The sequence below is a fragment of the Sinocyclocheilus grahami genome, unplaced genomic scaffold (genome assembly GCF_001515645.1).
Source record: "Sinocyclocheilus grahami isolate Dianchi unplaced genomic scaffold, SAMN03320097.WGS_v1.1 scaffold934.1, whole genome shotgun sequence".
Classification (NCBI taxonomy): Eukaryota; Metazoa; Chordata; class Actinopteri; order Cypriniformes; family Cyprinidae; genus Sinocyclocheilus; species Sinocyclocheilus grahami.
In genome coordinates, this window is record NW_015506113.1 from 369,738 (window position 1) to 380,780 (window position 11,043).

Below are 11,043 nucleotides of genomic sequence, written 5' to 3' on the forward strand. Positions count from 1 at the left end.
CAAAGTTCTGAAGTGGGAATCAGTCATGAAGGTGGTGGTGTCATGCATAAACTTCATCAGAGCAAACAGACTTAAACACTGGCAGTTCCAAGCCTTTCTCAAGAGTCTGCTCACGGAAATGTGCTTTACCACACTGAAGTCCGATGGTTAAGCCGGGGCAGAGTTTTGAGGCGTTTTTATGAGCTGCTACCCGAAATCACCCCCTTTCTTCTGACAAAGGTAAAAACTGTCACAGAACTGATCGATGCAGAATGGAAATGGGACCTCGCCTTTTTAACAGATGTGACAGAAATGTTGAACGGCCTCAACTTGCAGCTCCAAAGCAAGGGTAAACTAATATGTGACATGTATTCCCACATAAAAGCATTAGAGGTGAAACTAGCACTGCTTGTGGGACAAGTGCAAAAGCAAGACTTCACTCATCTCCCCGTTACCCAAAGTCTCTCAGCTGAGAAACCAGTGGCTCCATTCCCAGCTGAAAAGTCCGTGGAAGCGCTGGAAATGCTGAAGGCGGAGTTTTTCCGTGAGAAATCCAGCTTTTCTTTCCTGCCGGCATTGATGAAGCCCTGCCTTCTTATCAGTTTGACTTGGCTGAGTTACAGAACTGTGATGTTCTGAAAGACGCATTTAAGCCCAACGGTCTCCTTGAATTCTATGCTGCCCTCCCTATCGAGACATACCCAAATATCAAAAGGCATGCAATGAAGCTGTCTATATGTCTCTTGAAAAGTAATCATTTGTCTGTACGGTGCATAACAAAATAAACTATTCTAGCATTAGGAGGCATAATAAATACATTTAAAATCATAATAAAATCTCCACAATAATACTAGTAGTCACTCCGGCCCATGTATTTTTCTGTTACAAATTGACCTGGCCCCCCATTAAAGAAAGAGAAAATTATGTGGCCCTTGCAGAAAAAAAGTTTGGGGACCCCTGCTTTAGATAATAAAGTGTTATTTATTGCTGGCTTTTGAAACAGAAATAACACAGTAACCAACAATACAGCACAAAATAATAATAATAAAGACAAACAAAAGTCCATCTCTCCCATTGGAATTAAAAAAAGGTGACCTCTGCTCTGTAAACATCCATGAAAGTATTTCCCTTTTGAAAATAACAAATGGAAATAGATCGCAGAAGTATTTAATGTTTTCAGTTTGTACATTCTTTACATTTCTTTTGGACCTGAGGTAGAGAATTTGGAAACATGGTGAAAAAAAATATTGTTGGTTTTTACTTATGAATAATACTACAACAGGGATAGTAAATAACAATGTTAATGAAGTAGCCTATTATTAATATACGACTAATATTAACTTTATTTGTCCCACAGGGGAAACTGTTACTAATGATGGAAATAAACTGAAATATTATTGTAATCAACTGTCATCCATACGTAGCCTATTCATTTGAATAATAATTCATATGATTTTACATGTGGCTTGAGAAAATCATGTCTATTATTTTGGTTTGTGAGATCGGAGATCGCGCTGCACACGTGTACAAACATTCAGGAGGACACAAACTTCTTGAGAATGCTGCCTCATGACTTTTATTAATACAATAGATTAAATAGCCTACTGGAGAGATGCACAGATGCAGGTAGGCTAATTCACACAGGCAACTGTCACCTCTCTTTCTCTCTCTCTCTCAAATAATTAATTAAAATAGCTAAATGTTATAATTAATTAATTAAAATAAATGTGATCTTACCGCACTATTTAATCTCTTTCTGATCTGAAGCGGGTAGCTTCATAACGAGCTGTAGCTTCGCGTCAGGTCGTTCTTGCCTTCACGTCATGCATTAAAATCGTTCAATGTACAGCAAGCCATGCATTATCCCTTATGTATTCGCTCTTTAGCAGCAGTTTTTTTTTACAGCAATATTTACCCTGGTCATTCTTGGTGAACCCAAAATGGTCCCACACTATGGAAAAGCATTTCTCTGGTGAAATAAAGCTTGGCTGTTTGGTTCCTCTGTTACAGTTAATCTAATGCATGTAGTAGCCTCCGTGCCTCTGATAAGCACGTAATTTTAAGCTGGTGCACCGCTAGTGTAACTTTTTTCGTTTTTTGTGCAAGCTGCAACAGTTCCGTTCCGTGTAACAGAAACACTCAGTTTAGCGGAACCTTTACGATTAATTAACTGTGACGTTTTAAAGCGCGGTTAATCGCGAAACCGGTTAATCGCTGCATCCCTAGGTGTGACATATCACAGGAAGTTCAACAACATAGTTCATGTCATCCTGAAGAAAGCCAGAACACACTCATTCATTCATTGACTGACATTCATTCATCGACTGACATGAACCAGATATGTAAACTTACTGTAAAGGGCTTTGCACATTGATCTGTTAAATGCAGGCAGTACATTTCAGGTTAGACTTGAATAGGTATTCTGAGTATTCGCATAACAACAATGAAATCTGAGTCTGTTCTTTCAGTGCCATATTTTATTTATTTAAAGTTTGCTACAAGATATTAATTTAATGTTGTATTTACATACCATTTGAAACAATGGTTGCATGGATGTTTCTAGGCTGTTGATCCTGTGAAGTGTCTTGTCAGCAGTGGGTCTTAAATCTTTACCAGCCTTCCATGCTTAATTCATTTGTTGGCCTTTCTGATTGGATTTATAGCTCATGAAAATAAAATGTACAGATGTAGTTCACCCCCCTTTTTTATTGTACATTATTTACTCACCCTTATGTTTTCCCAAACCTTATTACTTCCTGTCTTCTGTGGAACACAAAAGAATATATTGAATAACTGTTTTTGTCCATACAATGAAAGTCACTGGGGTCCAAGACAACATTGATTTGTGTACAATACAGGTTTGGAACAATGTGAGGTTGAGTAAATTACAAACTTTTCATTTTGTGGTGAACTATCACTTTAAAGAAGGGTGCCATTAGTGGCTCCAATATAGAATTTTGAAAGTAATCACCTCAAACAAGTTTCCTGAACCCTCCACAAATCTCTCATTGATTGGACAAACATACAGGTGCATCTCAATAAATTAGAATGTCATGGAAAAGTTAATTTATTTCAGTAATTCAACTCAAATTGTGAAACTTGTGTATTAAATAAATTCAATGCACACAGACTGAAGTAGTTTAAGTCTTTGGTTCTTTTAATTGTGATGATTTTGGGTCACATTTAACAAAAACCCACCAATTCACTATCTCAACAAATTAGAATACTTCATAAGACCAATAAAAAAATCATTTTTAGTGACTTGTTGGCCTTCTGGAAAGTATGTTCATTTACTGTACATGTACTCAATACTTGGTAGGGGCTCCTTTTGCTTTAATTACTGCCTCAATTCGGCGTGGCATGGAGGTGATCAGTTTGTGGCACTGCTTAGGTGGTATGGAAGCCCAGGTTTCTTTGACAGTGGCCTTCAGCTCATCATTTTTTGGTCTCTTGTTTCTCATCGTTTTCCTCTTGACATCTTTGGCAATGAATGTTTGTGACTTACCCTCCTTGTGAAGGGTGTCAATGATTGTCTTCTGGACAACTGTCAGATCAGCAGTCTTCCCCATGATTGTGTAGCCTAGTGAACCAAACTGAGAGACCATTTTGAAGGCTCAGGAAACCTTTGCAGGTGTTTTGAGTTGATTGGCTGATTGGCATGTCACCATATTCTAATTTGTTGAGATAGTGAATTGGTGGGTTTTTGTTAAATGTGAGCCAAAATCATCACAATTAAAAGAACCAAAGACTTAAACTACTTCAGTCTGTGTGCATTGAATTTATTTAATACACGAGTTTCACAATTTGAGTTGAATTACTGAAATAAATGAACTTTTCCACTACATTCTAATTTATTGAGATGCACCTGTATAGTCCCGCCCCAAACTCATACCATTGACACACCATGGTGGTGTGTTACGAGTCAATGTTGCCTGGTTGTACAAGGGGTCAAGATTTGGCTGGTCACAGTTGTACAAAATTTGAAAAGCTATTTTAACAGATACCTTTCTCCAGGTATCAAAGACCTTCTTGGTAAAGACTTAAACAGCACTACATCTACATTAATTTAGATAATTACAGTCCGAATACTACATGCTGTCAGGCCAGAGTCATGTGAGGAATGGCGAGAGTTAACCAATGAATGTGGATTTACCAGTTTGGTCCAGTTTCAGATCCACACATGTTGCAAGGTTTGCCATTGGCTTTCCCTCTTTACGTAATCTGATTGCTCTGCAATGGATATTCAAGATATTTTTAAAGATTAATTAACTAATTAGGCCAATATATATTCAATATCAACCAAATATCAATACATTTAAAACATTTACTGTGGATTGATAGATAGTGAATGAAGTTTCTGCTCTTTACATCCATTTCTGTCTCTCTGAAGTCAGTAGATCAGGGGTTTTCATACTTTTTTGTCCGCCGAACCCCTTGCTTAGACTTAAAACTTAATTAATTTAAATCAAGTTTCCCTTGAGATTTTAAGTTAATATTTCAATAATTTAACAACACATTTGCAAGGTTTTCTGATGTTGGTTATTAGTCACATGACATGTAACTTAAGTAATCTTTTTTGGTAAGTTATTTATTTTGATTGTTCGTATTTATATTGTAAAATCATAGATGGATGGATAGATAGATACATAGATAGATAGATAGATAGATAGAGTGGGTATAGAAAATAATCACCCTCCTTTAAAATAATCACATTGTGTTGCTTTGCAGCCTGAAATGAAGACAGACACAGTTTTTGTTTTATCTAGCTGTTTTTACTCAAATTATAACATCCAAGTGAAAGATATAACACCAACATGTCCGAAAGACATAGGAAAAAGAAAAAAAAAGAATCACCTCTCTCCTAAAAAGGAAGTGGAAGGTATTTAGTACAACACAGACTCTCCCTGGATCAGGATGTCGCTCCAAACTGGATAAAAAAGCCAGGAGGAAACTAGTCAGAGAAGCCACCAAGGGCTTGGTGCAATACTGTCATTTATATTTGTTCTCTGAAGCAGTTGCAGGAATTTGTGTGCATGTGACAACAATATTCAAATATACACAAATTCTCCACAAATGTGGCTTGTATGGAAGGGTTGCAAGAAAAAAGCCACTCCTCAAGAAAGTAGTGATGGGAAGTTCGGATCATTTTACTGACTCGGACCTTTGAGTCTCATTCAGCAAAATGAACAAATCTTTTTTTGAGTCATTTCGTTCATTTCGTTCATTTTAGCAAAATATAATTAAAATGTTACGTGTTACTTCCCTAACACGTCTACTACTTACGCAAACTTTGATCACACTATAAACAATACAAAACTGCTATAACAAACAGAAAAGATTAATTCATTGTTTACCTGGGTTTTCAGTCTATGATTAGCTCACCTCACCTCTTATCTGACAAGTCTTCAAGGTTTGAGTCGTTCGTTCATCATGTGACAGACCCATAAACTTAACCAATGCAGTCTGAGCCGAACGACTCAAAAAACCCGAAGACTCGAGAGATGAACTAATCAATTCTCTTTCTGGCTCAGACTGCATTGGTTAAACTTATGGGGCTGTCACGTGATGAACGAACGACTCAAACCCGAAGACTATTGAGATGAACTAATCGATTCTCTTTCCGGCTCAGACTGCATTGGTTAAACTTATGGGGCTGTCACGTGATGAACGAACGACTCAAACTCGAAGACTATTGAGATGAACTAATCAATTCTCTTTCCGGCTCAGACTGCATTGGTTAAACTTATGGGGATATCTACCACATGATGAACGAATGACTCGAAAAACCCGAAGACTCGAAACAGGTGAACTACTTGACTAATTCCAGTACAAGAACCTATAGGATGTTGCGAATGCGTGACTGAACAAATCACTCCCCGAGATGACTCGTTCTTTCTGAGTCACATTAAAGATTCGTTCAAAATGAACGAATCATTCAAGAACGACCCAACACTACAAGAAAGGCCACATGCAGTCACGACTGAGCTTTGCCAAAACACACCTTGAAGATTCTGAGGCAGATGAGACAAAGTTAGAGACCTATCCCTACAGACTAAAGTCTGTAATTGAAGCAGAAGGTGGTTCAACGAAATACTGAAACAAGGGTGTGATCCTTTTTCCAACTCAGTATTTGTGTTTTTAAATTTTTTTTGACATGTTGGTGTTATATCTTTCACTTGGATGTTATAAGTTGTGTAAATACAGCTGGATAAAACAAAAACTGTGTCCGTCTTCACTTGAGGCTGCTAAGCAACAAAATTTGATTATTTGAAAGGTGATTCTTTTCTATACCGACTGTAGATAGATAGATAGATAGATAGATACAGGGCTGCATGACATATCCAAAAAAGTATGTCTGAAAACACGGTATTATAATCTGCAAGTGTGTAAATAAACACAGTCTGGCTTGTAACGCTTAAACATGTAGCACAACTTCTTTATACAGCCTTTAATTTGATACATGTGATTGAATAAGATTTTTTGGTTTTATTTCAAGTAATTGTGCAGCCCCATTTGTTATTTTAATATTACATTTGATTTAATTAAGATTCAATTTAATTATGAATTAAGAGTTCATCAACTCACAAACACCCCTTTTTGAGGAATGTGCAAATGAGCTAAAACATACTAACGACATGCTATTAGCATACTAAAATGGGCTAGCAACATGCTAGCTGTAAACAAATGGTGCTGCATCCCAATTCCCCTTATGCCCTAATAGTAGTATATACTAGGGCTGTGTATCACCAGCAAAGTCACGATACGATACGTATCACGATACATGACTGCACTGAATTTCACCTCAGCAGAATTTAGAAAAACAGCTGTTTATTAAACACTGCTTACTATAGTGCCATTTCTAACTATTGGCAGAGCAGGCAGTTGACCTCTGCATTATGAAGGGCCTCCATAACTGTACCACAGTACAATATAGGTAATGGTATATGTTTCATGTTTACATTGTGCACTCCCCACCAGGTACAATATTCTGATTGTTTGCATCTTGTTTTTAAGCGCATACATAATAATGTACTTGTTCTAATACATTTATATCGTAATGTACTCATTCTAATACGTTTAAAAAATCATTTACATTGCTGGTAGGTTATCATTGCACAAATTAACACACTCTCTACAATAAAAAAAAACTAATTAGAAGAGTTAAACTAACGCGCTGTCTTCACTGTATCTAACGCACACACACTGTTTACATTGTGCACTCCCAACCAGATACAATATTCTGATTGTTTGCATCTTGTTTTTAAGCGCATACATAATAATGTACTTGTTCTAATACATTTATATTGTAATGTACTCATTCTAATATGTTTAAAAAATAATTTACATTGCTGGTAGGTTATCATTGCACAAATTAACACACTCTCTACAATAAAAAAAACTAATTAGAAGAGTTCTAAACTAACGCGCTGTCTTCACTGTATCTTAACGCACACACACTCAAGGTTGACAAGGTTGATTTATACTCGACGTGTCCGCAAGTTCGCTTTGAGTGCCGTCATCACGGTGTTGGCGGAAGTTTCGCGTGCGTGGCGGTGTGCACAACATTTTTTGTAACTTTCCGCGCAGCTCCGCTTCCGAAGATGGATGAGTTCCAAGCGACTCTAGCCGAACATGCACGTCTGTGCCAGCATTTGTGTGAAACAAGCAGTTTGATGTTAAATGCAGTCACAACTCGAACAGCCGAACTCAGACATTCAGGAACAAACTTTTTAGCGCTGCCCCGCAGTTTTATCAACTAAATAGCTTAATCGCTCAAGAGCTACATTATCTTTCGCAACAAGGAGCTGGTAGCATCATTGTTTCTAAAGGAATTAAAGCCACAGCTTTACTGTTAATAGAGAAACGCGGCAAAACGGTGGTAATTCATACATACACAGCCTCTCTCTCTCTCTATCTGTGTCGTAAATGAACAGTTGATGAATTACACTTTTCTGAGAATAGAATATGGAAGTGGAGATCGCTAAACTACAAGCTAAGCGGTGTTTTCAGAAAGCAATCGCGTTTATCCACACTGGAGAGAGCGCGTGCACATGGTTGCCAGGTTGACAAAGATAAGTAGCACACTTAGCAGATATTTCCGTATTGCGCAAGTGTGAAGCTCTGTTTCGGGGATTACGTGTCTTTATATCAGGCAACCCAGTTGTGTTCCTCTGCGGCCAGATTAAACCTTGTTGTAGCCTATATATGCTCTATTCATTCTTTTTTAGAAACCTCGCACCTTTTTACTCAATTTTAAACATTGTAAAATTTTAAACAAATTAAGCGTGGTCCACTGCTGCACACGTGCCACAATATCGATACAGGGCCAGCTGTATCGATACTCGTATCGTCAAATCTCTGTGACGATACATCGTCGTATCGATATTTTGAACACAGCACTAGTATATACTAGATCTAATTGAATAGGCAAGCTTTGGGACATACAAATTCATCTTAATTACATCTTTAACGGACAACTCTGTTGCTTAGTCGCCTGCATCCTATCACCATTTAAACTGTTCTGTCAGTCATCTTGTCATAGATGACGTCATCCACATTTTGTTTAATTTCATACTGTATTGGACAGAAATGAAGAGGCACATTGATCTGCCAGTCGCTGGTCTTTCATGCTAAAAACTTTCCTCATGTGTTTGCATAATGATGCATTTGAAAATTAATAACCAAACATATCTTTATAAAAGTTCACAGTGTTGTTGCAGATGAAATATACTGCAGATAACATTACATATTTTTTCATTAGATTAGATGTTGATTATTACTCAAACCCATTTCTCTGCCTCACATATCCGCCATGTTTGACGTTTTTGAAATGAGGACACCAGCTTTTTATTTGTGTTTGTAGTAGGGGTCGACCGATATGTGTTTTTCATGCCGATACCGATTATTACAGATCAAGTAGATTGATAACCGATATTTTGAACCGATATATATGTCTGGTGAAAATTAAATGTAAAAATTAAGAATAACAAGGGCTCTGACAAACACTGCCTTCCCTGGTGTTGGTTGAGTGTAGTACTCCCACAGTAAACTCTTTATTTTAAAGAGTTAAACTCTTTATTTTTTGGCAAACAAAGGGTTTACCATTAAAATTAAAACATGGAAGAAATAGCGTATTGTGTGATTATTCTTTTAAACAAAAGTTGTAATAATTGTTGTAGTAGTCGGGTTAAAGCAAAAAAAAATATTTTGACTGAAAATGTTTCTTCGACCAAACCCCATTCCACAGCCATACCTGTCACACACCCAGTTTAAGAGCAGTGCTTTTCTTCTTGTAATCAGGAGCGCTTGTCCTCCTAATTAAAAAAATTAAGGAGCACCTTCTGATCAATAATCAAAAATTCTGATCAAACATTAGCCTTCCTAATATGAGGTGAAGTGATTTACAGGGTGATTAAGTGATTTTCTTTTTACCTTTGCAATGGCATCATTTTCATCTGTCAAATTCAAAAATATATGTTTATAAGCTTTTTAAAATTTCTATTTAAAACAATATAATAAGAAGTAGAATAAGACAAATAAATGACCAATCATGAAATTAGTATTAATGAATTAAAGGGGTCATATGATGCTTTTTTAAAGATCATTATTTTGTGTATTTGGTGTAACAGAATATGCTGACATGCTTTAATGTTCAAAAACACATTATTTTTCAAATACTGTACATTGTTGTAGGTCCTCTATGCCCGCCTCTCTCAAACGCTTAGTTTTCTACAAAGTCCCTCCTTCCGACAAGTGCAGTCTGCTCTGATTGGCCAGCTGACCCAGTGCATTGTGATTGGCCGAACACCAGAAGCACTCGTCGGAAATGTAATGCCCCTTACCATAATCGCGAGCTTCGTCTTTCAAAATAAATGTAAAGACAGAGCCCGAAAGGGGAACAGAGTCGCGTGACATACACAGTGATGAAGCTGGTATGTGTTTGTGATGTGACCCTCTCCCTCTCTCTCTCTCTCTCTGTCTCTCTCTCTCTCTCTCTCTCTCGCGCTCTCTCTCTCTCTCTGCGCGTGCGTGAGTGGTGTGAGCATGGTGAGGTGTGAGCGTGGCGAGTGCTGTTCGAGAGTGTGGTGTAGCGTGTGAGTTTTCCAAACATTTCTTTACTGTATCTTTCTCCTTTCTTTTTGTTAGTGGTTTTTAGTTTTTTCTTTCTGTCTTGGAGGCGGCTATGTCTGCGGGAGAGCAGTTTAGTTTTCAGAGGTTAATGCGCCGGCATGCTATTAAATTGTCTCCTCCTGAAGGAGCTTCTATAGAAGATTGCAGTCTCGCGGTAGGTGAGATTGTTGGCTTTGAAAGCATTAAGTCGGCTTCCAGGATGAATAGTGCAGTTGTAATTTTTTTGGATGAGGTGGATAAAGTAAACCGTTTGCTTGAGAGTGGGATTACCATTAATGACACATACACACCTGTTCTGTCTCTGATAAGCCCTATAAAAAAGGTCATTATTTCGAATGCACCCCCGTTTTTGAAGAATGAGCTTTTGGAAAAAGAGCTAGGGAGATATGGAAAATTAGTGTCACCGATAAAAATGATTCCTATCAGTTGCAAATCTCCTCAGCTTAAACACTTGGTGTCTTTTAGGAGACAAGTTAATATGATTCTTAAGAAAAACGATAAAGAGTTGAACTTGGTTTTCAAGTTCAAGGTTGAGGATTTTGACTATACTGTACATGTAACTACAGAACTGATGAAGTGTTTTGGGTGCGGAGCGGTGGGGCACGCGATTCGCTCGTGTCCGAATGAAAGAGGCGTGGGCCGGTCGGCTGCCGATGCGGTGGAAACGCCGCCCGCTAAGTCTAATGGCGGAGCCGCTGCACCGGTTGAGCCGTGAGAGATTATTATGCAGGTCTCACAGGCAGAGGATCGAGCTGATAGTGGTTCGGGAGATGAGGTGGTGGAGGATTCAGAGAATAAACAGAGTGATCAAAATGTGCAAAATATCTCAGAAGGAGATTCAAATGTTGGTCACATAGCAACTAGAGTAGTGGAGTCAGTGTTGTTCAATGAGGAAAATGTTTTGATGAACAAGAGGAAGAGCCCAGAAAACAA

The 11,043-nt window shown here is 37.9% G+C and overlaps 1 protein-coding gene and 1 long non-coding RNA gene across 3 annotated transcripts in view; one reads left to right on the top strand and one right to left on the bottom strand.

Moving 5' to 3' along the window:
- LOC107564436 (guanine nucleotide-binding protein G(I)/G(S)/G(O) subunit gamma-12-like) overlaps nt 1-11,043 on the top strand; it is a 91,010-nt gene that overhangs the window by 2,537 nt on the left and 77,430 nt on the right. Inside the window, exon 1 of one of the 2 annotated variants that reach the window (XM_016249532.1) lies at nt 10,016-10,073. The exons of the other annotated variant lie outside the window; for it this stretch is intronic. The gene's annotated coding sequence lies outside the window, so the exon portion shown is untranslated. Of the gene's footprint in view, nt 1-10,015; nt 10,074-11,043 lie in introns of those variants that run through there. 2 annotated transcript variants of the gene reach the window in all.
- LOC107564437 (uncharacterized) lies at nt 2,316-6,123 on the bottom strand. The gene is made up of 3 exons (XR_001606228.1): nt 6,007-6,123; nt 5,250-5,251; nt 2,316-2,330 (listed from the first exon to the last, which is right to left on the bottom strand). It is a non-coding gene; the product is annotated as an uncharacterized lncRNA (long non-coding RNA).